The sequence below is a fragment of the Amphiprion ocellaris genome, chromosome 8 (genome assembly GCF_022539595.1).
Source record: "Amphiprion ocellaris isolate individual 3 ecotype Okinawa chromosome 8, ASM2253959v1, whole genome shotgun sequence".
NCBI classification, from domain to species: Eukaryota; Metazoa; Chordata; class Actinopteri; family Pomacentridae; genus Amphiprion; species Amphiprion ocellaris.
In genome coordinates, this window is record NC_072773.1 from 16,678,223 (window position 1) to 16,684,222 (window position 6,000).

Genomic DNA, 6,000 nt, shown 5'->3' on the forward strand with positions numbered 1-6,000 from the left:
AAAATATTGAATGAGATAATTCAACAAGATACAATACATGTCATTATGAAATGAAACAAAGTTTTTAATATACAAATATTAGAAATTACAGATAAAGTATTTTCCATCATTAAACATTTAAAAAATACAATTTAACAAGAAGAATGTGAAACATTTTTAAAAATGCAAAACATTTAATCAGATTATTAAACCCTTAAAAAGACAAAAAATTTAATTAAAAAATTAAATGTTTAATTAGAAAATTACATCTTAAAGACAATAAAACTTCAAATAGGAATTAAACAGAAAATACAATGAAGCATTTAAAAAGAAAAGTAAACATTAAAAGGTGGTATATAATTTAATTGTATTTAATGTTTAACTCTATTAAACAGACAAAATATTGAATGAGATAATTCAACAAGATACAATACATGTCATTATGAAATGAAACAAAGTTTTTAATATACAAATATTAGAAATTACAGATAAAGTATTTTCCATCATTAAACATTTAAAAAATACAATTTAACAAGAAGAATGTGAAACATTTTTAAAAATGCAAAACATTTAATCAGATTATTAAACCCTTAAAAAGACAAAAAATTTAATTAAAAAATTAAATGTTTAATTAGAAAATTACATCTTAAAGACAATAAAACTTCAAATAGGAATTAAACAGAAAATACAATGAAGCATTTAAAAAGAAAAGTAAACATTAAAAGGTGGTATATAATTTAATTGTATTTAATGTTTAACTCTATTAAACAGACAAAATATTGAATGAGATAATTCAACAAGATACAATACATGTCATTATGAAATGAAACAAAGTTTTTAATATACAAATATTAGAAATTACAGATAAAGTATTTTCCATCATTAAACATTTAAAAAATACAATTTAACAAGAAGAATGTGAAACATTTTTAAAAATGCAAAACATTTAATCAGATTATTAAACCCTTAAAAAGACACAACAAGGGAGCCCATATAGCTCAGTGGGTTAAGCGGGTGACGCATGTATAAGGGCTGGTCCCTGACGCAGCGTCCCGGGTTCGAGTCCCGCTAGTGGCCCTTTGCTGCAAGTCTTCCCCTGACTCTCACTACACCTATCCAATAAAAAGACAACACATTTAATTAAAAAATTAAATCTTTAATTAGAAAATTATGTCTTAAAGACAATACAAGTTCAAATAGGAATTACACAGATAATACAATGAAGGATTTAAAAAGAAAATTAAACATTAAAAGGTGGTAAAACATTTAAAAAGAAAAACCTTAAAGATTTAATCGAAACATTAACAGACTGTCTGAAGGTTCAAACTAACAGAGAACTACTCAAGAACTTTTAAGATTTCAGTCCTAAGACTGTGTGAAGGTTCAAACTAACAGAGAAGTACTCAGGAACTTAGAAGATATCAGTCCTTGGACTGTCTGGAAGTTCAATCTAACAGAGAACTACTGTGGGACTTAGAACATTTCAGCCCTCAGACTGTGTGAAAGCTCAGGTCCTGAGGACTCGGGAGGTCTGGAGGCTTTGAAAGTCTTGGAACTGAGGGTTCAACCCTCCAGCACAAAGGCTAAAGTCCAACCTCCTGAGAAAAACGATCGAGTCGAGACTCAAGTTAAAAAAACTCGAAAATGGCAAAAAAAAATTAAAAAAAAATAGATGATAAATGCGCAAAAAAAAATAAATAAAAAAAAGTATCTGAGTGAGTAGCTCAGGGGGTAAGAAGAGAAACATGCTCTTCAATAGTTATTGTCATTATTATTACTAGTAATATTATTTTTGTGTCCACTACAACCCATACAATCATCTAGTGTAGTCAAACAGGAATGTGTGCATGGCGAATCAAATCCAAAACAATCCATGAACCAACGACCTCGTCTTGATTGCACTTCATATTATTGACCACTAGATGTCCTACTCGAGCACTGTGTGTCATTGAGGCCTCGAGTAATGAACCATGTTTTGAATGAAGTGTCGAAGCTTCAGCAAAGCCTCGATCAGCCATCACTAGCTGCAAGCCAATGCCTAAAAACAAACAGAGCCAAACCCGGTTCTGTGGTGAAGAGAAACAGAGGAAATGTTTGTCTGCAGCTAAATAAAACAGGAAGACACTGAGCTGCTCAGGTGTTCCTGAAAACACCAAGCAGCCACCTGGACAGCCAATAGGAACACAGCTTACTGGAAGTCCAGGGGGCTGGGTTAGCTTTTACTTCCAGAAAAATAAAAGCCTCATATTTGCTATTTATTAAAAAATCACTAAAAGCAACACTTCCACCAAGTTTGTTTTAGTTTGTTGGTATTTATCAGTGGAGCAGCAGCACATTTTCCACAGACAGTTTTACTGTCCGTTGTCTTGTTTTAATCAGTTTTCAGTTCAGTAATTCAGTCCTTCGGCTGATTGGACCAACAGACACTGAAGGACTCCGACAGCTGGTCGGTAATAAATGATAATTTACTGATCGGTGCCAGTTTTAATGAACTTTATGTTCAACTTCAGAGTCAGATAGGGTTGCCACCCGTCCCTTAAAATACGGAATCGTCCTTTATTTGACAATTAATTGTTGCGTCCCGTATTGAATCAATACGGAACACAAATTATTCCGTATTTTCATAAACGCCCCGTACACGTCTGTCACGCACTCGTCAAAACTGCATAAGGAACAAAATAAAACACAGGAAATACTAAGGGCAGCCAATTTAAACTTCGTAGGACCCACGTAGCGAGGACCCGATGCGAGGTCCAGCAGATCACGCTGCACCCGAAACTCCACCACGTCCACAGAAGCAAAAACGTTTGTAAAATTACCGATGTGAGTGGGAAGAGAGAAACCCCTGGCAATGGGAACAAGGCAAACTGTGTTTTCTGTTGCTCATGGACTAGCTGAAGTAAAGCAGCATCAGAGGACCAACATGTGAGAAACATGAGAACAGAGAGAACCCAACCAGCAGCTCACAGTTTATCATCATCTAATCATCTCTTGAAGTCCATATGGTAAGAGACATCAGTATATGGTTGTTAATTTACCAGAAGATGCTTATAATCATGCTGATGTGGTCCTAGACTCTACACTGTTTTAGTGACTCAATAAATGCTTAAGTTGTTTAGTATTTTTTAATGCCTTTTAGTTTTTAATAAACGTTTATATAATGGCCAATATGTAATCAATAAATGGCCTTTGCCTATCTAAAGAAAAACTCAGAACTCTGATATGTTAACAGCACTAAATAAATCAACAAATACATGTATACACATAAATAAGTTAATACATTAACTGTTTTAAGATTTACATTTAGATGAAAAAAATGTCTGTAGAGAATTTCTTTGTCCAGTATTCTGCATTCAGTTGTTTATGTTTTTGCAGAATCCAGTATTGCACACTGGTTGCTCATTACATTTTATTTCATTAGTCTGGTTTCACAGTTTAAAATGATGCCACTTCTGTTCAGGCAGAACCTGCGATCATAAAACAATACAAAACTCTTAGTTTCATGTTAATAAAGCACTTAAAGCTTTAAGTATGGCTAAATGCTTTTTTCAAAATTGAATATATCACTCCTTGGGTGGTAGTGGCCCTGGGTTCAGTAAAGTTGGAAAGATATTCACAGATTCAGACTTCCAGCATCAATAACTCATTAGATATAGGTTATCAAAACATAAACGGTGCCTCTTTCCCATTGTTGCAAGGCAGACAATGTGCTACAAGCCCAGTTTTATCAAGTAGCACAGTGTACCTTATAATGATGGAAAAGAGGCATTGTTTATGTTTACACAACATATATCTAATGAGTTATTGATGCTGGAAGTCTGAATCTGTGAATATCTTTCCAACTTTACTGAACCGTGGCCCCGAGGACCGTGGTGGGCATCCTTTATTTTCATTTCTGAAAGGTGGCAACCCTAGAGTCAGATATAATGTGAGCAGTGAACCCCAGGAGTTGGTGAAGTTTATCTGTGTGTGTTGACCAGAGAAGAGAGTTAGCATCCAGTGAATATTAGCTTTAATGTGAAATAACGATGCTAACCAAGCTAGCTGACTAGTCCTGATTAGCAGCTAGATGTAGCATCAAGCTAACGATGTTTGTGTTGTTTCCTGTCAGCAGCTGAAGTGTGTTGTGTTCCTGTAATGTGTTTCATTAAGTTCATAAAGCTGTGGCTGGTTGACGTTAATGTAACGTTCAGGAAACTTAAATATGATTAAAACAGAAACGTTAATGTTCTAGTTGTCAGTAATCAGCTTTAATTTTACACTAAAACAGACTCATAGTTTTAAATGACATGTTTCATTAATTTGTTGAAAATTGTCTCAGTTGTTGTGATGTTGCTGCTGATTAATTAAAACCACATGATCCGTGTTGACACATAATGTTTAATTTTCTTTTTAAATGCTTCATTGTATTTTCTGTTTAATTCCTATTTAAAGCTTTATTGTCTTTAAGATTTCATTTTCTAATTAAACATTTAATTAAAAAATTAAAAGTTTTGTCTTTTTAAAGGTTTAATAATCTAATTAAATGTTTTATATTTTTTAAAAATGTTTAATATTCTTCTTGTATAATTGTATTTTTCGACATAGTATACTATGGCGTTTTTGTGCGCCAAAATTCATGATTTTTTTTTTTAAAGAAAACCTCACCATAGTGTTTTTCACAGCCTCCTTTACATTATTTCATCATATGGCACGTTTTTACAACATGTTGCAAAATCGCATTTTTTTTTCGACATAGTATATAGTAAGGCGTTTTTTTGCACCAAAATTCATGATGATTTTTTTTTAAGGAAAACATTTCTGGAGTGTTTTTCACAGCCTGCTTTACATTATTTCATCATATGGCATGTTTTCACAACATGCTGAAAAATGACATTTTTCGACAGTAAACTATGGCGTTTTTTTGCGCCAAAATTCATGATGATTTTTTTTGAAAGAAAAACTTTCTGGAGTGTTTTTCACGGCCTGCTTTACATTATTTCATCATATTGCATGTTTTTACATGTTGAAAAATCGCATTTTTTTTCGACATAGTATACTATGGCAGTTTTTTTTTGCACCAACATTCATCATGATTTTTTTTCAAAGAAAACCTTTCTGGAGTGTTTTTCACGGCCTCCTTTACATTATTTCATCATATGGCACGTTTTTACAACATGTTGAAGAATCACATTTTTTTTTCGACATAGTATACTATGGCGTTTTTTTTGCGCCAAAATTCATGATGATTTTTTTTTCAAAGAAAACCTTTCTGGAGTGTTTTTCACGGCCTCCTTTACATTATTTCATCATATGGCATGTTTTCACAACATGCTGAAAAATGACATTTTTTGACATACTATGGCGTTTTTTTGCGCCAAAATTCATGATGATTTTTTTTTCAAAGAAAACCTCACCATAGTGTTTTTCACAGCCTCCTTTACATTATTTCATCATATGGCACGTTTTTACATGTTGAAAAATCGCATTTTTTTTCGACAGAATAATATGGTGTTTTTTTTGCGCAAAAATTCATGATGATTTTTTTTCAAAGAAAACCTTTCTGGAGTGTTTTTCACGGCCTGCTTTACATTATTTCATCATATTGCACATTTTTGCAACATGTTAAAAAATCGCATTTTTTTTCGACATAGTATACTATGGCGTTTTTTTGCGCCAAAATTCATGATGATCTTTTTTTCAAAGAAAACCTCACCATAGTGTTTTTCACGGCCTCCTTTACATTATTTCATCATATGGCATGTTTTTACAACATGTTGAAAAATCGCATTTTTTTTCGACATAGTATACTATGGCGTTTTTTTTGCGCCAAAATTCATGATGATTTTTTTTCAAAGAAAACCTTTCTGGAGTGTTTTTCACAGCCTGCTTTACATTATTTCATCATATGGCATATTTTTCACATGTTGAAAAATCGCATTTTTTTTCGACATAGTATACTATGGCGTTTTTTTGCGCCAAAATTCATGATGATTTTTTTTTTTCAAAGAAAACCTTTCTGGAGTGTTTTTCACAGGCCTG